This window comes from Callorhinus ursinus, unplaced genomic scaffold, assembly GCF_003265705.2.
Source record: "Callorhinus ursinus isolate GAN/ISIS: 27379988/994484 unplaced genomic scaffold, GSC_fseal_2.0 scaffold2, whole genome shotgun sequence".
Taxonomy (NCBI): Eukaryota; Metazoa; Chordata; class Mammalia; order Carnivora; family Otariidae; genus Callorhinus; species Callorhinus ursinus.
In genome coordinates, this window is record NW_027397064.1 from 33,808,158 (window position 1) to 33,829,614 (window position 21,457).

At 39.0% G+C, this 21,457-nt stretch overlaps 1 long non-coding RNA gene across 1 annotated transcript; it reads left to right on the plus strand.

The window, feature by feature from the left end:
• Nucleotides 1–1,825: 1,825 nt before the first annotated feature.
• LOC141370571 (uncharacterized) lies at nt 1,826–20,808 on the plus strand. Its single transcript, XR_012374733.1, has 3 exons — nt 1,826–1,971; nt 18,966–19,135; nt 20,729–20,808. It is a non-coding gene; the product is annotated as an uncharacterized lncRNA (long non-coding RNA).
• The last annotated feature ends 649 nt before the right edge of the window (nt 20,809–21,457 follow it).

A 21,457-nucleotide genomic window follows, 5' to 3' on the forward strand; every position in this document is an offset into this window, starting at 1 on the left:
TTTAAGATCTCAAATTCTCTGTACCTGGGGATTCATTTAAACAATGTCTTCCTCGTGCCAACTTCAAGAGGTACTTCTTCCGATTCCACCGTATAAATTACTGGGATGCATCTCCTTCCTTTCTTACCACCAAGAAACCACCTTGCCAAGACAGCTACCAAAGGGGCTCTCCAAGGAGGCTCTGCCTTATTATCAGAGCTTCTGGTGCTACTAAAAGGTAAAAGAGCCTCTGCTCACACTGCCAAACTTGAGAGAGATGTACTTCTTTCTTGGTGGGAGGGAGTAAGGGAGGAGAGATGTACTTCTAAAATGAAAATTAGAACTCATTTTTTCTTAGAAATAACATTAAAAGATAGGTACTCAGGTACACCATGTGTTAAATGGTCTATTTTTTTTCTTTATGACCTATTCTAGGAAGATATAGCTGTTTAAGGCACTTCAATGACAATTTCTAAACAACCTTCTTTTTTTAGACCTTGGAAATTAAGTTGGGGGCTTCTTATATATACTGGTGTACCAAGGAGTAGGGAACAGTTCACCTCAGCAAGAAGGAATATTTTATTGCTGACATTTTTTGGACTTGCTGTTACATGATGATAATAATAAAGTAGGATGCCTGAGTGGCTCAGTCGGTTAAGTGTCTGCCTCTGGCTCAGGTCATGATCCCAGGATCAAGTCCCACATTGGGCTCCCTGCTCAGTGGGGAGTCTGCTTCTCCCTCTCCCTCTCTCTCACTCTCTTGCTCTCTCGCTCTCTCTCAAGTAAATAAATAAAATCTTCAATAATAATAATAGTAAAGTAGACCTATTTTTAGTCTGTTTTATTATTGTCTTTAAATTTTCTTGCAATTAATGCACCCCTCCTTGCCAGCTCCTAGAGCTCCAGGCTCCCTTCTGCCCCACTGCTTGGCCCACTGCTGTTATATATGAGTCAGCAGTTGGGAAATGGAAATTAGAGGTATGTTGTAAGACAAGAAAAGTTCTGAAGGAAAAATCCTAGACATGAATCTATGTTCTCCATTTTGCCAACAAAATGACCTCGAGCTAATAATAACTTCTCTGAGCCTCAGTGTTCCCATCATTAAAATAGGGTTAAAGGGATACCTGGGTGGCTCAGTCGGTTAAGCGTCTGCCTTCCGCTCAGGTCATGATCTCAGGGTCCTGGAATCGAGTCCTGCATGGGGCTCCTTGCTCAGCAGGACTCGATTGAAGTCCCCCTGCTTGTGCTCTCTCTCTCTCTCTCTCTGACATAATAAATAAAATCTTTTAAAAAGGTAAAAAATAAAAGAGGGTTAAAATATCTACTTCGTTGAAGATTAAATAATGTAATCTATTTAAAGCACCCGGCCCTTAGCATATATCCTCAATATATTAATTCTCTCCTGTAGAAAACATTTTCAAATTTTCTGGCTGCCCAGGTTGTTTTGAATATACTTGCTACGTTTAGGGATTTCCCAGTCTTAATGTAAGTTTGGGAACTGCTTCCCCTAGGTGAGCTCTGAAAACGAGATTTCCAGACTCTCCCAGCTAGGGGGCAGACATAGGACTTGGCCTTCCACATTCAGCCCACCTGCGTAAGACTTTGGAAATGAGGAGCTTGAGGAAGGAAAGATTGGCATCCGACATTTGGTGGGGGGAGTGCTTGCAAGGTTAAATTGAGAGCGCAGAAGCGGCCTGGCTGGGCAGTGGAATTGGCAACGGTAGCCTTTAGTGTTTGTGAGGGCGGCAGTTAGTAGTGGGCGTGACCTTGTAGGGCCCCTCTCCCCGGGGGGGGGGGGGGGGTTGTTAGCGTTGCTCCTGGTCCCCTCCGGCCTCGAGGCGGTTCTCTGAGTCTTTCCATCTCCTCTTAAACTTCTTTTCTGCTCATTCAGCCAGAATTGGCTTATGTCCTCTGCAAATGGGAGCCCTGACCGATCTACATGTCTTCATTGGTGTGACTACCTGTGAGGGACCAGCCGAGAAGAATGTCAAGGTAGAGACAGTTAATGGTGTAATTTATAATCGCCTTAAACAAAGTACATAGTTCTGGAAAGCAGATCTTAGAAAAATTTCATGAGCTATAATTGAGTGGAGATGGAGGAATATAACTTTTGGGGAAATCATAACATTAGAATACTTTTGCCAAATTTTACTTTCCTTGTTACTATTGGAAATAGGTAAGAGAACTAGATTTTCATGCTCCCTCCCCCAAAAAGAAATTATTTCAGAACCAGTTTATAAAAAAAAATTAATCCCTGGGTGTTGATTCTGCAGAGCAGTCCCAAGTGAGTTTATCAATTCAAGTCAAAGCCAGAATCAAAATAAATCAGGCATTATATGGCATATTAAATTTCTGGAGCTCAACTCAGTTCCCTTAATCTCTTAGCAGCAGTAACAAGAGTGGCAGCTCTCACTCATTGCAGTGGGGAAATAACAAAGCAAGAGTAAAATTGCTGTTGCAAAAGGAAGCACATCACCACATTTCCATCTAATGCATTATAGTTCATGAATCTCCCAGGAGCCAGAAAAATACAGTGAAGTCTTTAAAAGTGAATCCAGATGTCAGCCATCACCATAGCAGTGCTTTAATTATCAAAAACCAAAGAAATAACTCCTTAGGTACATTCTAAGCAGGTGTTCCTTCACCAAAAAAAAAAAAGCAACAACAACAGAACAGAGTAGCTGAAGAAGCAGCTGTGGCATTATATCTGCTTCAGTCTAGAGAAGAAAAGTATAACCTAAATAACAGATGACCCAGAGGGAGTTTAGAAAAAATCACAATCATTAGGATTTTGCAAGTATTAATCTATGCAACATAATGACTGATTAATATTAATTACTCCATTTTACAGATGGGAAAACTGAGTACCTCCTATGGCAGCCACTTCGAACTCAAAGTCTTGTCAGTCTTGGACAAGTTCACTGTATAATGAATTTATTTTGCAAGATCTTTTAAGTTACCTGTAGCACAGGGTGTTTTTTTTAGAAAACATTTATTTTAACACAAATAACCCATTTTCAATTTTAGGAAAGTTAGAAAATGAAGATCAAAAAAAGAAACCTTTTTTTTTTTTAAAGATTTTATTTATTTATTTGACAGAGACACAGCGAGAGAGGGAACACAAGCAGGGGGAGCGGGAGAGGGAGAAGCAGGCTTCCTGCTGAGCAGGGAGCCTGATGTGGGGCTCGATCCCAGGACCCTGAGATCATGACCTGAGCCAAAGGCAGACGCTTAACGACTGGGCCACCCAGGTGCCCCAAAAAAGGAAACCTTTAAACCATCTCTAATAACTGCTATTTTAAAGTGGAATTTCAAAACGTGGTCCACAGTTGGGCTTCAGAAGATCTGTGAACCTCTGACAGTAAAGCAAAAAATGACAATGTGCGTTTATTTTTCTTGTGGGGGGGGCGGTGTATACACCTCTCATCAAATTTGCAAAGTGATTGGAACTCTCTATCCTTCTAGACTTAATATATGTGCCTGGAGGAACAAAGACACCACCTACAGGTCACAGCCTGACAAAGAAGGTGGCCTTTATCTAAAATGTTAAATCGGCCGAAACAAGTAGTTATTTCTAAAATTTGGCTTCTCTTTCGCACATTAACCTTGCCAAATTACGAAATATTGGGAAAATACTTCCTTTCTTCCTTAGGATTGTATTTTTTTGTTTTTGTTGTATGTGCAGTCTTGACAGCTGCAGCTGGACTAGCAGAAAAATAAAGAAATGCTTTTGCAACTCATGTTAGTGGGAAAATCTGACAGAAAACAATAAAGTATCTACAAGGAGCAGCAGAGTCAAGGTGGTGATATCGTGGATGAATAATTAAAACCTAAATATACTCGGGGCACCTAGGTGGCTCAGTCGGTTAAGTGTCTGCCTTCAGCTCAGGTCATGATCTTGGGGTCTTGGGATCGAGCCCTGAGTCGGACTCTCTGCCTAGCTGAGAGTCTGCTTTTGCTTCTCTTTCTGCAACCCCCCAACTCATGCTCTTTCTGTCTTTCTCTCTGTGTCCCAAATAAATAAATAGAATCTTTGGTCGGGGGGGAAGGTAGACTACAAAAAATAGTTCTATTATGTCTCACATCCCTATTTACCTCTGTTTATCTCTATTTGAGCCAAGCTTCCCCCAAATGCCCACCCTCATATTGCTCCAGTTACTATCTCCAGGGCCCTCAGGATGCAAAACTCTGGGAGTACAATTTATATTGTATTCTGTACGAATAGAACATAGGGTACAAGGTGAATGATGCCTTGCTCACCCCTTCCTTAATTCCCAAATCCTTTCACTGTGATCTTTGAAAGGCCCTCCAGCATGTCTTACTGTGTGATCAGCAAAGCCTCAACCTCTTGTTTGAATGGTTCCTTGCATTAACTGAAAGCTGCCTCAGCTCTGATGTCCTTGCTGTTCTTGCAGCCCACCCATGTGGAAGCTGGGTTGTTGTTGGTTTTTTTTTTCTGTCACACCCAAAGCACCTCGGGGCTAAGAGGTAGAGTAGGTGGCTTTGCATCTATAGCTTCTTTATAACCGCTTCACGCCCTTCTTCTCTTTCTGCAAAACTCATCCCCACTTCTTCCCCTCATCACCAGTATTTAATGTCCTCCTTCCCATCTCAACCACTGAAGACTTTAGCTTTTCGTTCGGTCTCTCTCTTCACCTTCTTCTATGTCATCCTTAGAACTGTGTCATTTATGTGGGTAATTTGTTCTCCACCTGCTTTCCCCATTCCTGGATCTTCTCACCTCCAACACCCGTTCCTCCATTCTATTGCAGCTGCACAACCCCGCCATTTCTCAAATCTGTCAGAACCAAAGTTTGGTACTACTGAAATCTGGGCTGCAGATATCTATCTGGCTTTGGGCCATTCTCCTTTTATCCTTTCCACTCTTTCTGTAGAACTCCCACAGCCACAAGGTGTCAATTCAGTTGAGACTCCCAGTACCCTGACCCCACCCATTTTCATTATCATTCAAGCCCCTCTTCCCTCTACCTTTTTATCTGGCTTAAATTCTATGGGCGATTATTATGATGGCTCCTTTGATAATACCTATCTTTGCTTCTTTATTCACTGTGCCTGGAGAGGTAGAGAAACTTGTCTGATTGGGAAAATGTGTGAAGAATATATGGGACATGCTCAGCTCAACTCTTCCCTCGTCTCCTGCCTACAAAGAGCCCATGTTCCCCTGCGCCCCTCTACAGGCAGGCTCTGCCCCATACAAAGATGGAAGAGGCCTCGTCTGGCCCAGCGCTGCGCTGTGCTGGGTGAGCGCGTTCAGTATGAGGGAGCTCATTTCTGTTTTCTCTTTTGCCCATGGTGTTTCAGCCATACAGGTCTTTGATTTCCTAGAACAACCCAATTCTTGGTACCTTCCTGCTTTTGACCTTTCTCTACCTGGTTCACTTTTTTTTTTTCCCTGCTCTTCTTTTTATTTTATTTAATAAAATAAAATTTTATTTTATTTTATTTTATTAATTTAATTAATTTAATTTAATTTCATACTCCATCACTACCCCCAATCTGGCTTATACTGATTTATTTAAATTTTGCTTTTTATCAGCCTCTCCAGTCACAATTTAAAAATCATTGTATTACACCCTTTATTTGGAAAGGTCAGAGGTTGCCAGATCCCAGAGTGTCAGTGCCATGTATATGATAGGACATCAGCAGACATACAGGGAGCCAGGACTGGAGGCACAGGAACTACTAACCAGCAAAAGACTCCTATTCCCCAAACAGGCAGCAGAGTTGCTGGATCTAAAGGATGGGTCATGGGCTGGGCAGTGGTTATTTCAGTAGTAAACAGAATGAGCCAATAACTTAAATCTAGTTTTCTGGGTCTCTGTGGTAGTAGTTTTTGTACAATTCTGGGGGGAGAAATTTTGGGGGCCCAATAATGATTGAGAATGAATTACTCTCCAGATTTATTAATTTGAGGCTCAGAGTAAAATTTAAATTGGCTTAAAAAAATAGTGACTGGAGAGGCCGATAAAAAGCAAAATTTAAATAAATCAGTACAAGCCAGATTGGGGGTAGTGATGGAGTATGAAATTAAATTAAGTCATCATTTACTAAGAGATTAACTGCAACCTGGGTAGGAAGTTCAGAATCCTATTTTCCCAGTTCAGGTGATTAAGTTTTTAAAAATGTTTACAGCAAAAATTAGGAAACTGTGAAACTCAAAAAGATATCTAGCCGCACATGATTTTTGGGGAAACTAAATTCCAGAGGATAGTGTGAGTTAGACAGGCTCGTTGGTTGATATAGCAAGCGGAACTCACCCATGGTGGATTGAAGATGGCTGCAAATTCTTGGACATTTCTCTCTTTGAGAGGTGGAATTGAACTGCTCACTCCTTGAATCAGTGGACTTAGTGACTTCCTTAATCAATGGGATATGGTAGAAGTGACCTTCTAGAACTTCTGAGGCTAAGTCATTAAAAGCTCAAGGGCTTCTTTCTGTCTGGACCTCCTGAACAGCCATGTAGGAAGTTTGGTTACTCTGCAGGAGAAACTACATGGGAAAAGGTTCACCTAAGCCTAGCCTTCTAGACATCCACATTAAGACAAAATGAGTGAGTTACACTGTCTTTGACTCTCCAGCTCCGTTCAACAATCAGCTGATTACCACCAAATGGCTGCCTGGTCAAAGCTATATGGAGCAGACAAGTCTCCTAGCCAATCCTTACTTGAATTTATGATTATAAAAATCGTCCAATATAATAAAATTATAGTTGTTTTAAGCCACTAAGTTTGGGGGGAATTTTTAAGCAGCAGTAGATAACTTGACCATCAATAGAGCAAGCAGAAGTCCCAATAAGGACTCCATGAATTAACTTATAACTTTGGTAGAATGATCCTGGAAGTCACATCTAATCTTGACTGTGGTCCCAAATCTCTACCAGGGATCCATACAGCAGTTTAGAATCTCTGATCTAGCCTGCCTATGATTGTAAATTATGTCCTAGAGTTAGGTAAGTCAATTGTAATGATGAAATAAATCAAACTTTTAGTAATAATGAATTAGGAATGAACTTTGTAATTATTGCTGTTGTATTTGTTACTGTATTTGACAAGATAAAGAGAATTTGATATATTACCTTGCAATTTCAATCAGAAAAGTTAAGGTAATTTGATGTTAGACTTAAGGTTTTAATTTGAAATGTATAAAAGGACTGGTGAATTTGTAAATAGTGCTTGAATGTTTAAGAGAGCCCTGATTTGACACGTGTATGAGTTTGACTCACTAGACTTATAATAGCTATGAATATTAGACCTTGCTTGTTTCTTTTTTACTTTTTTTAAGATTTTATTTATTTGACAGAGGGAGAGACAGCAAGAGAGGGAACACAAGCAGGGGGAGTGGGAGAGGGAGAAGCGGGCTTCCTGCAGAGCAGGGAGCCCGAGGCAGGGCCGATCCCAGACCCTGGGATCATGACCTGAGCCGAAGGCAAATGCTTAACAACTGAGCCACCCAGGCGCTCCATAGACCTCACCTGTTGAATTGTTAGTTTGCCTTGTCAGTCATGTAAAATGGCTCAGATAATCAGATATCTTAAATTTGTCAATATAGTTTAAAAGGTTTATTTTTGTGTGTGTAAGTGTGTGTAAGTTTTTAAGGAATTTTCATCTGTTGAACTTATTAATTGAACATTCATCAAAGAATAAGTGAAAGTGATTTATAAAGGATTGTTTTTTAAGATTTTTTTTTATTTATTTGCGAGAGAGAGAATGAGAAACAGAGAGCATGAGAGGGAGGAGGGTCAGAGGGAGAAGCAGACTCCCCGCTGAGCAGGGAGCCTGATGTGGGACTCGATCCTGGGAGTCCAGGACCATGACCTGAGCCGAAGGCAGTTGCTTAACCAACTGAGCCACCCAGGCGCCCGATTTATAAAGGATTTTCACTTCCCAGTATACTGGTGATGATTAAAAAGTCTGACTATACCAAAAGTCTGGGGAGGATGAAGACCACTTTGTTTAAGGGAATGTAAAGTGATGCAATCATTTGGAACACAATTTGGTGTACCTTACAATCTAGTGATTCTATTCCTAGTTATTTATCCAAGAAAGATTCTTACATGTATTCACTAAGAGATGTGTTTAAGAATGTTCATAGCAGGGCACCTGGATGGCTGATAAGTTAAGTGTCCCTGATTTTGGCTCAGGTCATGATCTCAGGGTCGTGAGATGGAGCCCCACATTGGGCTCCCAGCTGGGTGTGGAGCCTGCTTGAGATTCTCTCTCTCCTTCTCTCTTTGCCCCTCCCCCTGCTCACACATATGCTCTCTCTCTTAATAATAATAATACAAAACAAAAACTGAAAACAACCAAAATTTCCATTGACAGAAGGATGGGTATATAAATTGTTGTTTATTCAAATTATGGAATAGTATATGACAGTGAAAAATGAGTGAACTATAACCAGATGCAGTAACTTAGGTGATTGTCAGAAATGTTATGTGACTAATATGCTTTCACTCATCTGTGGAACATAGGAATAGCACAGAGGACATTAGGGGAAGGGAGGGAAACCTGAAGGGGGAAATCAGAGGGGGAGACGAACCACGAGAGACTATGGACCCCGGGAAACAATCTGAGGGTTTCAGAGGGGAGGGGGAGGGGGGTGGGTATTAAGGAGGGCACGTGTTGTAATGAGCACTGGGTGTTACACGCAAATAATGAATCGTGGATCACTACATCAAAAACTAATGGTGTACTGTATGGTGACTGACATAACATAATAAAAAAAATGTTATGTTAGTAAAGCAAATTACAGACAAATATAAAGTATGATATCATATAAATTCAAAGATGTATCAAACTAAATATGATTTAGGAATATACACACCCATTTGTAGATAAAACTATAATTATGGAAAGCAAAGGAATTATAAACACAAAATTAAAATAGGTAGTTATTTCTGGAAGAGGTGATAAGGATGATAAGAGAGGCTGGGAGGGCTTCAAAGGTAATGTTCCTTTTCTTTTTTTTTTAAAATATTTTATTTATTTATTTGACAGAGAGAGAGTGAGAGAACAAGCCGGAAGATGGAGGGAGAGGGGGAAGCACGTTCCTCGCTGAGCAGGGAGCCTGACATGGGACTCGATTCCAGGACCCTGGGATCATGACCTGAGCGGAAGGCAGCCACTTAACCAACTGAACCACTCAGGCGCCCCGGTAATGTCTCTTTTCTTAAACTGGGTGGTAGCTATATGGATGTTTATTTCATTGTTCTTTAAATCATATATGTTATTTTATATGCATAATTTTATATGTGTGTATATGCACATATATATACATGTCTTCTTTTGTAAGCATGAACTACTTCATAATTTTAAAAAATTCACAAAGAAGTGAATTTATTAGATTTCCAAGTTGTGTCTCAAAGCTTAAGAATAATTAGTTTTACATTTACAACTTGAATAAATTCGCAGCTATTTAAAAGCACACCAGTTATTAAGTACTGTCGTCCTTTTCACCCATAGGAACCCTGTAGAACATCTCAAATCTCAGCTGGCACAGCTCGTACCTTTCTTCCTGGTTGCCCTTTCTCCTCTCTGCAATGGGGTTCCTACCATCATATTTTGGATGAACTTTAGCTTTTACAAAAGATGGAAGGAGTTGGAATATATGCAACTTTTACTTTTAAATTAAACCTGGCAGGGGTGCCTGGGTGGCTCAGTCATTAAGCGTCTGCCTTTGGCTCAGGTCATGATCCCGGGGTCCTGGGGTTGAGTCCTCCATCAGGCTCTTTGCTCGGCGGGAAGCCGCTTCTCCCCTGCCTGCCGCTCCCCCTGCTTGTGCTTGCTCTCTGTCTCTCTGTCTCTCTCTTGCTCTCTGTCTCTCTCTCGCTCGCTCGCGCTCTCTCTGTGTCAAGTGAATAAATAAAGTCTTTAAAAAAAGTAAAAAAATAAATTAAACCTGGCAAAGGGAACTGTAGCTTTAAAGCTTCCCAGACAAAGGGAATCCAAAGCATGGCTGTCTGCTTGAAATGGAAAGAGAGAAAAATGTAAGGAAATAGAGGACAAGCACGGACTAATAAATCAAATTACCTGGCTATAGATGTTTTATTACACTTGTGTAGTTTCTTTTTCCACATTCACAGTTTTCAGGATTTTAACCATTTATGTGATCCCTTCCTATCAGTTTGTTATAAATAATATGTTCGTTTAGAAATGCCATATGCTCTTTTAATAGCATCAACAGCCAGAAGCTTCTCTCCCTTCTCAAATATTTTTTAAATTTTTTAACAAAATTGGTCTATTCCTGAAAGCTGGTCTTTCATCCTGGCATCTAAGTCAATGAAAGAGCCTTAAATCATAACCAGTGACTTTATAATCGAATTTCCCTCAATGAAATCCTTGTGTGGGTATTTGCTGACTTAAAAATCTCCCCACTACAAATTGCCCTTTAGGTTCTAAGTTCTGTGCTCTTCCCTTCAGAAATTCTGCTTAGTTCTTTTCCCTCAGCAGACTTTTCTTTTGTGGATTTTAAGGTAATCATTAGGCAAGAGACAAATTTCAGAACCCCCTTGCCTTCCTTTTCTTGCATTTGACCTTCAGTTTTCTTCTCTTGTGTATTCATTCTTTTTCTGCCTGTACCTTTTGCTGCTTTTCCTTTGAACTCCTTCCCTTTTCTGAGTGTGTATCTATTAATTCCCCAGTTCCCCAAATAAGCGCACGAGATTGAGTATTTGGTTGCTAATCTGCCCCCTATTTTTGCTGCATCTTCGTTTTGCTTGTCTCCAGTCCCTTTTCAATTTTTGTCCTGCCTCCTTCCAAACATAATTTTATGCCTTTTGCCAAACATTTTCTCTTGGTTTTATTCCTTTTTAAAATTTAACTCCCTTTTCCTTGGCCATTATTTGAAAACTTAACAAAAGTTATTACTTCACAAATATTAACTTGACAAGTTATTAACTTATAAAAGTTATTATATTATTTGAATCTTACAAAAGTCTCTCCTGGGACCAAAGCAATAGACTCAATCTCTAAATTCTCATTTACAGACAGCCAAAGGAGGGGTGGGAAGGGAACTCTCTTGCCTTGAGCCATGTGTTAAGTCCTTAGAAAGGCAGACTAGATCAGAGAGCCGCTGTGCTCACACCTGCCGCCAGCCAGCCAGTGCGCTCTCTCCTCCACCACTTCTTCCCTCAAGGTGAATCTAGGGACCCCCTACATCAAAAGTCATCCTCCTTGCTTTTCTGCTCTAAACCCAAGGATTCAGCTTCAAGAGGTAAGGCCCAGAAATCTCCATTTTTAATAACCCCAAAGTCATTCTTAGGCATAGTAAAGTAAAAGAGGAGGGAGGGAGGGAGGGAGGGAAGGAAGGAAGGAAGGAAGGAAGGAAGGAAGGAAGGAAGGAAGGAAGGAAGGAAGGAAAAATTGAGAGAGGAAAAAAGCCACTGCTCTACTCTAGCTCGGCTTCCTAAGGTAGTGAAGGAACTAATCCTTTTTGTTCACATATTGTGCATCCAGTATTGTGGTCTATCTTTACGTAGACATGTTATTAGTTGATTTAATTCCATAAAAATCCATTGAAATAGGTTTCTTATAACTATTTTATAGTAGAGAAACTGAGATTTGAGTCAAGGTCATTCAGCTGGTAACTCAGAGTCCATGTCTGACTCCATCACCCTGGATTTTAAGAACCATGGCATGGTACATGTTTTAACTATAGCATAAATCGGGGGGGTGCCTGGGTGGCTCAGTCCATTAAGTGTCTGCTTTGGCTCAGGTCATGATCCCAGGTCCTGGGATTGGCCCACAGGCTCCCTGCTCAGCTGGGAATCTGCTTATCCCTCCTCCTCTGCCCTTACGCCCCCAGTTCATGCACTCTCTCTCTCTCTCTCAAATAAATAAATAAAATCTTTAAAAAAAATAAATGTAGCATAAATAGCTATCAGGTATAATAATGTTGCCATATAGATAGGATTATAATAATCTCATAGTATACTGCAAACTATAAAACAGATAAATTGATTAAACTCACTCAAATGTGTCTACTTTTTTATTGATATGATTGACATGAACATTATATTAGTTTCAGGTGTACAACATAATGATTTGGTTTTTTTTTAAGATTTTATTTATTTATTTGACAGAGAGACATAGTGAGAGAGGAAACACAAGGAAGGGGAGTGGGAGAGGGAGAAGCAGGCTTCCCGTGGAGCAGGGAGTCCGATGCGGGTCTCGATCCCAGGACCCCGGGATCATGACATGAGCCAAAGGCAGACACTTAACGATTGAGCCACCCAGGTGCCCGATGATTTGATATTTGTATATATTGTGAAATGATCACCACAATAAATTTAGTTAACATCCATCACCACTCATAGTCACAACTTTATTCATGTAATGAGAAATCTGTCTTAGCAACTTTCAAATACACGATGCAGTATTATTAACTATAGTTACCATGCCGGACATTATATCCTCAGGACTTATTTATCTTATAACTGGAAGTTTGTACCTTTTAACCACCTTTACCCATTTCACCCCCAAACCCCCATCTCTGGCAATCACCAGTCTGTTCCCTGTATCTATGATTTCAATTTTTTCTTTTTATATAACTGAGATATTTGTCTTTTTCTGTCTGACTTGTTTCACTTAGCATAATGCCCTCAAGGTCCACTCATGTTGTTGCAAATGGCAGAATTTCCTTTTTTTTTTTTAAAGATTGTATTTATTTATTTGTCAGAGAGAGAGAAAGCACAAGCAGGGGGAGCTGCAGCAGGCAGAGGGAGAAGCAGGCACCCCTCTGAGCAGGGAGCCCGATGCGGGGCTCGATCCCAAGACCCCAGGATCATGACCTGAGCCAAAGGTAGATGCTTAACCAACTGAGCCACCCAGGCATCCCAGGGATTTCCTTCTTTTTTTATGGCTGAATAATATTCCATTATATAAATGTACCACATTTTCTTTATCCATCCAACAATAGACATTTAGGTTGCTTCCACATCTCAACTACTGTCAATAATGTTGCAGTGAACATGGGGATGCAGATGTCTTTTCAAGTTAGTGTTTTTGTTTCCTTCGGGTAATTACCCAGAAGTGGAATTGCTGGATTATATGGTAGTTCTAATTTTATTTTATTTTATTTTATTTTTTAAGATTTTTATTTATTTATTGAGAGAGAGAGAATGGTAGAGAGAGAGCATGAGAGGGAAGAAGGTCAGAGGGAGAAGCAGACTCCCCGCTGAGCAGGGAGCCCGATGTGGGACTCGATCCCGGGACTCCAGGATCGTGACCTGAGCCGAAGGCAGTCGCTTAACCCACTGAGCCACCCAGCCGCCCTTATTTTATTTTTTTTAAGATTATTTATTTATTTTGAGAGAGTGAGAATGAGACAGAGAGAGAGAGAGCACATGAGAGGGGGGGAGGGCCAGAGGGAGAAGCAGGCTCCTTGCTGAGCAGGGAGCCTAATGTGGGACTCAATCCCGGGACTCCAGGATCATGACCTGAGCCGAAGGCAGTCGCTTAACCAACTGAGCCACCCAGGCACCCCTATATGGTAGTTCTAATTTTAATTTTCTGAGGAACGTCTATACTGTTTTCCACCGTGGCTGCATTAATTTACATTCCCACTAACAGTACAAAAGCATTTCCTTATCTCCACATCCTTATCCAAACTTGTTATTTCTTTTTTTATATATGGATTTTATTTTTAAGTAATCTCTGTACCCAATGTAGGGCTTGAACTCACAAACTCAGGATGAAGAGTAGCAACTGAGCCAACCAGGCACCCGGTCCTATCTTTTTGATAATAGCCATTCTAACAGGTATGAAGTGACATCTCATTGTGATGATGTATTTTTTCATGCATCAGTTGGCCATCTGCATGTCTTCTTTGGAAAATGTCTATTCAGATCCTCTGCCCATGTTTTTAATGGATTACTTGTTTTTTTCTATTGAGTTGTATGCGTTCTTTATATATTTTGAATATTGATCCCTTATAAGATACATAATTTGCAAATATTTTCTCCCATTCAGTAGGTTGTCTTTTCATTTTGGTTTTTTAATTATTTAATTACTTATTTTTTATTTGAGAGAGAGACAGATAGTGACAGAGATAGCAAGAGAGAGCACAAGCAGGAAGGAGGAGAAACAGGCTCCCGCTGAGCAGGAAGCCCGATGTGGGGCTCAATCCTAGGACCCTGGGATCATGACCTGAGCTGAAGACAGACGGCTTAACCAACTGAGCCACTCAGGCCCCGCTGTCTTTTCATTTTGTTGGTGGTTTCTTTTTCTGTGCAGAAGCTTTTCAGTTTGATGTAGTCCCACGTGTTTATTTTTTGTTTATGTTGCCTTTGCTTTTGGTGTCAAATCCAAAAAATTGTCATTAAGACTGATGTCAGGGAACTTACTGCCTGTGTTTTCTTCTAGTTTTATGGTTTAGGTCTTACGTTCAAGTCTTTAATCCATTTTGAGTTGATTTTTGTGTATGGTTTAAGATAGTGGTCCAGTTTCATTCTTTTGCACGTGGCTGTCCAGTTTTCCTAATAACATTTATTGAAGAGCCCATTTATTTCTCCCTTATATATTCTTGATTCCTTTGTCATAAATTAGTTGAGTGTGTATGCATGGGTTTAGTTTTGGGCTCTCTATTCTGTTCCATTAGTCTTTGTGTCTGTTTTTATGCCAATGTCATATTGTTTTGATTACTATAGCTTTATAATTTAGTTTGAAATCAGGAAGTGTGATGCCTTCAGCTTTGTTCTTTCTCAAGATTGCTTTGGTGTGAGAGTCATGATTTTACCTTTTCCTGAAAATTACCTTTTAACATAGAAAATGTATAATCAAATACGATGACGAAAGAGTCAAAAATTATGAATATACTATGTCAAAGAATCATGATCACACTATCACATGTGATTGTTTTGGGTGGGAAATGCCCCCTTTTTCTTCCTGCTATCTAGACTATGAATGCAATAGCTAGAGGCAGAGCTACCACCTTAAATCACAAATTGGAAACTGAATATTGAGGATGGTTAGAAAGTCTGATTCTGAATGTCTGTCCTTAACCCCCTGAACTGCTTTCTAGATTTTATAAAATTCTATGCATAAATATTAATGATTGTAAAGGTTAACAAAGCTATATTTGGTATTATTTCAAAAGCATAAATCAACACTGAGAATGTAATATTTTAATAATAATGCATATGTTGCCATTTTTATAGGCTCTCAGTTACAACTATTAAAATTCTGTTTTGTGGTTAGCAATCAAACAAGAATTGTTTGTAGCACATTTCAAATTTAAACTCATGCTGAAAATGACATAAATCCGCTGTTAAAATACTTATTTCTGATTCCATGGTAACCTTTTAGAGATAACTTTGCTATGTCAAAAACAAAATTTGAATTTTATAGGATGAGTAATATATTGAGACAACAGAGGAACTCTGTTTTCCCAAAGTTTCCAACCAGGTTTCTGGCTCTATTGCACCATGCCAAATGTTCTATATCCATATAAAGTACTCTAGCAGATTTAGGAGTGGAATGCAAGAATTACGTTGTAATGCTGGATAAAACTGGGGCTAATGGGAGGAAATATGAACTCTTGGAGAAAGTTCAAGTATCAACTAAGCTAGTCAAATAATTACAGTTTATCATTATAATTGATACTTAGAGAAATGTCTTCTGAAGAATGAAGTGAAAACCCTGCATTCCCTATTTAGAAGTTGACCCGTTGTACCTAATTCTGCTAGAGCAGAATTTATTCCCATGGTTTACAATTTTTTTTCCACCTTGCCCTTCTCAGAAGGACAGCATCACATATGTAGGAGGTGTTGTTTTTAATCTATATCCATTGTATATTTAGGGAGTGGGTAGGTAAAGTACGGTTGTATTTGGAAACCCATAGAGAACATGAAGAATCAAATAGTTTGATTTAAAAAGGGGAAATTTAGTGTTTTATAAATAAAGCAGCAAATTTTAAGAAATTACTCTCTTTTCTGTTATTGTTTTTGATTGCAAGATGCATTAAACAGGCCCAAACAGGAAATTGAGACTTCAGTAGACTTAATCCAGGACTAAATTTCTGCATTTAAAATATAAACTAATATTTTCCTAAATGTTCAGGTTTTAAAAAATAGATAACTTTAGGGCGCCTGGGTGGCTCAGTTGGTTAAGCGACTGCCTTCGGCTCAGGTCATGATCCTGGAGTCCCGGGATTGAGTCCTGCATCGGGCTCCCTGCTCAGCAGGGAGTCTGCTTCTCCCTCTGACCCTCTTCCCTCTCGTGCTCTCTATCTCTCATTCTCTCTCTCTCAAATAAATAAATAAAATCTTAAAAAAAAATAAAATCTGAAGCTTTTAAAAAATAGATAACTTTAATTTCATGATCTTTATAAGTTGGATTTCCCCCTTTATTACTTAACATAAATAAATGTTAAAATCCAGAGACATTCTCTGAAGCTATTAGAGCTACTGCAGGCCCTCACACAAGGATTCCATTTGAAGATCCCCCCGCCTCAGAGGACACATTTAATGAAAGCTCAATTCTAATTTTCCTACTATATAATGCCAGAAGACCAAACTGACCCTATCAGGATTTGATCCTTTAACTCAGTGATTTCTCACCTGAGATTTGGACCATATAATCGTGCTCTAAGTACTTTAGCAAGGCATTCTGACACTGCATTTCTAATCAGGGAAACATAAAACAAGATTTGTCCTTAAGCTGTTTTACTTTGCCTTATAATGGTCTCCATTTCCTTTCATGAGGCATTATCTTGATAAATTGCCATTTTTTAAAAACCACCTTTTGCCTGGAAAATGTGCAATGGATCAGACACTGAAGGTTCTTGTTGGGGTTGAGATTTTGGCCACATGTTGTAAAACCTTACTGTGTGCTGCACTAATACCCCATGATATTCCTGATTTTTCTTGTTTCCAATTTGCATACTGGCTATTTTAGCAAATTAGATTGGGTAGATTCTCCCGATGATAAAGCATACTCTTTAGCTAAACTAAGGACTAAAAAGCATACAAGAATATTATCATACTCAGGAAAATTCATAGAGTACTGAAACTCAGTGAAAGAAAGAAAGAAAGAAAGGAAAGAAAGGAAGAAAGAGAGAAAGAAAGAAAGAAAGAAAGAAAGAAAGAAAGAAAGAAAGAAAGAGAGAGAGGAAGGGAGGAAGGAAGGAAGGAAGGAAGGACAGTCCTATAAGTCAGATCATGTTCCTTGAATTCAAATGTTAATTATTCCCAGTGAAAATTACTGTGCTAATTGATTTATAGAGGTATGTTAGAATTTGAATCACTTACCTCCATTCATCCCTAGAAATCTAGCAGTAGTTTAAAGAAAACTTATATGGTAATTTGTCTGTACTTATTACACTTGGAGGAACACTTAAAAAACACTACACATAAACAAAATACAAAGCAGGCACATCGTGGTGGAGTACAAGTTCCTTAGAGTGACAATAACAATTAGTATAAAAAGAGCAGTGTTGGCTCCATTAAGGACTACTATTTCCTCAAAAGCAAAGGAGTAATTCAGAGGAGAGCTATCGGAATTAGTCACCATATCAGTGAGTTGATTGTTCAATAATGCCCTGAACCAACTTTGAAATAACACATGGGTATAGCAATGCTACCCGCAAATGGTAAAGAAAACATTTCTGAATTTATTAGTATTTACCTGAACTTTCTGTCAAGTTTTTTATCAGCAAGAAGTCAAGAAAACACCTGTCCCTCTGTTAATTTTTATAGTGTTAGATTTATACTTCTACTAGAGGATTAAAAGACTACTTTATAATTATCAAGCATGAATCTCAAATTCGTATTTAAAAATAAAGTTCATGTCATGCCCAAAGTCATGGAGAAATTTAGAAGTGGTGTTTAAAATAGGAATTTAGACTACCGACTTGAAATCTCATGCTCTGACCACTAGACCACACGCCAGCCCAAGGATACTTACATTTTTTTACTGTGTTATTCTTCTTTGTAATTAGATGCAGTGATTAGAGTGTCTTTTGCATTACTCTGCATTTTTCTTTTAAGTCAGGGTTATAACCCACAGAGGGCAATGTCCCTTACAAAACTAAACAAGGGATTTTCAGTCTTGCAATACAATCTCTTGATATTTGTTTATAGGTTTCACACATCAAAAAAACAATGAAATCTGTAATTTTTCAAATTACAATCTTCTCATTCTCTAAGTTATGTGTCTATGAGAATTTGCAAATCTTTTGAAGAGAATGTAATCTTTATGCTTACAAAATGTAGGCTTTCATATTTGGGTACAATTACAAATCAAGGCCTTCCCCCCCCCATAATAATCAGTTCTCAAAGTTGTGGGTTTTCCTCATTTGAAAATAAATTAATGGGAATTTTAAAATATAATTCATCCAGTTATTAAATCTTTTCGATCCTTAAAATTACAAACCATTTCTATTCTCAATCTGCAAGGAAGCAATGACAGAATGTGCCATATAGCATATTACAATTTAATTTTTGTTGACTGGAAAGAAAAATAAACAGCTAAAACCAGATTAATTTAAATGTAAAAAGGGAGAAAACTTCTATGATTCCTTATTGTTTTGCTTTTTTTTTTTTTTAATGACAGGTATATTCTGTGTGCTTAAATATTCTCTATCAAGTACCTGTCCAGAGAGAAAGGCAATTTTGGAACATCAAAAACTCAAAGTACTACAGATGGCTTTTTAAAGGAATTTGAATTAGATAGTATTCAGTGTTGCAAAAAACAATGATAACCTTTGTAGCTCTAAACTTCAGTTTTTTAAATTAGAGATTGATGTATAAGGGAACTGATTTTGCACAGTCATTCATTTTAATATAACACATCATAGTTACTAAATTATACAGTTTTATGTAGAGACATATGTATTTTCTGAATGCTGTCATGTAATTATTTAGAAATTTCATTCTCAAAGCCATGCATTTTAGACACAGGTTACTTTTTTTTTTTCCCTATTAATACTTTATTTTGAGATGAAGATGTGACCATTCATGTTTTTTCCAGACCTTCCTGGAGCTATGTGTAGGGCAGGCAGTGGGAGCAGGGGGAACAGGGCGGCTGGCAATCGACATACGCAACACTTGTGATCCCTTATGGGCTTGCTGCGAGGGTGTGAAGAGTATCCCAGAGGGAAAATAAAGTGGAATCAGGAACATCAATGCTCATATAAAGAGGTACTCTTCCACGTAATGGTTGCCTTTTTATCAAAACTCTAGAAAATAAGTTTGGAGAACAAGTTCTTTATCTAATTTGCTCAACACTGTACCTCGGGTGTCTAGAACAACAAATAATGAATGAATGAACGAGGGAATAAATGAATGGATGAGTAGTGATTTGCCCAGGTACCTTTTAAATCAAATTGCCATATTAACATTAAGAATCATGGGTAAACTGAAGGTAATACCACTGACAGGGAGTGGTGTAGGAAGTATACACACTGAAGATGTTTGAGAGAATAAAACTGTGGCTAGGATCAAGGATTCTTGAGAGCAAATGGCCACTTGGGCAAACTGAACTTTTCCAAAGTGGTTGTAAATCATGGAGAGACTAGTGATCTATTGACATCAAAATCCCTTCTTAAATTTATGGGTAAAATATGGTAACTGGGCTTTCCTTTAAAATCATACTTTGATGGGGCACTTGGGAGGCTCAGTCGGTTGTGTTCTGACTTTGGCTCAGGTCATGGTCTCAGGGTCCTGGGATTGAGCCCAGCGTCAGGCTCCACACTCAGTGGGGAGTCTGCTTGTCCCTCTGCCCCTCCCCCAGCTCACTCTCCCTCTCTCAAATAAATAAATAAAATCCTTTAAAAACATTAAAATAAAATAAAACCATACTTTTAGTGCTAAGGTCGGGGGAAAGAGTAATAGATGAGTTATAGATAAAATCAAATTCACTACATTGATAGTGGTAGAAACTAGGTACATGGGATCTCATACTCTTCTCTACTTTTGTGCTTGAAGTGTTAAAAGTCAACAAACACACAACCCTCCACTTAAGCACTTAAGCACCATATTAATAAACATTTATATTGCCCAGTATGTAGATAATCTAATCTTAGAAAGCTTACTTATACTACGTAGATTAAGAAAATTCTTAAAAAGATTTGTCATCATGACAAAAAATTACTTTTAGCTCTAGATGCAATAAATTATGACGGAAATCATTACCATATCACTGATACCAGGTTTTTAATAATCTTGGGGGAAAGCTAGGGAGCATAGACTTATGTTTACTTGAAGCCCAAGTTGTCCTCAGCACATCTTCACACTCAGTTGGAGGACGGCTGAGGAAGTCAAGGAGATTAGTGGGAAGGTAACCAAGGAACCAAGATAGCCTTGCAAACCCACCTGTTGCTGCCCATTTGCAGAAGACTTAGGTGTGGCCCCCTCAACAGGTGCTGGAATTTATTACTTTATAGTGCTTGTATATCATTCTCATTGCTTGAGCATGAGCCAGATTTATTTATCAAATAAAATTAATCTTAGATTCTGGTCTCACAACCCTGTCTTAGTCCATTCAGACTGCTGTTAAAGAATCCCAGGGACACCTGAGTGGCGCAGTCGGCTAAGTGGCCAGCTCTTGGTTTCGGCTCAGGTTGTGGTCTCTGGGGTCATGAGATCAAACCCTGGGTCTGGCTCCATGCTTGGCGCAGTCTGCTTAAAAAATTCTCTCTCCCTCTGCCCCCCCTTCTAAAATAAACAAATACATCTTTAAAAAAGTACCATAGACTGGGGAGCTTATAAACAACAGAAATTTGTTCCACACAGTTCTGGAGACTGGAAATCTGAAATTGGAGTGCTAGTGTGGTTGGGTTCTGTGAAGCCCCCTTCCAGGTTATGGACTGAGGACTTCTCTGTATCCTTTTATAAGGGCACTAATCCCGTTCATGAGGGCTCCACCCTCATGACCTAATCATCCCAAAGGCTCCACTTCCTAATACCATCACCTTGAGTATTAGGTTTTCAACATACAAGTTTTGGGGGATACAAATATTCAGACCATAGCAAACCCTTTAATTATTTTTGTTTCCCTTAAAGTCTAATTCTTTAATCAGGGACACACGTTTTTTTCCCCTGCCTCTTCAGAGGAGTTTTTCAGGTCTTTTTCAGCTCAGTGATTTGTGACTCATAAATAAACAGTCTAATATATATTAAGTAATTAAGGTAAAATGAGTTTGAATTCTCAACGTATCTTTAGGCACCATCATGAGTAATGTGATGCATTCAAATAGGAGTTGATGAGAGGAAATGAGGTAATTTTTCTAGCCCAATCCCCGTGCTTTCCTACTCAGAGAGTATTTTCATTGAGATTGATTTGCGAATGTTTGGTTTGAAAGCTTTAAAAAAACAGCTATGTATTACAGGGTCCTCGAGGGCAGGAATTATCTCTCCACAGGTACCTTTTTTATTTTCTCATAGCAACTAATAAATAATTCTGTTGCATAGAAGACCCCAATACCTTCCTTTACTCTATTAACATCACTATCACCACACAGC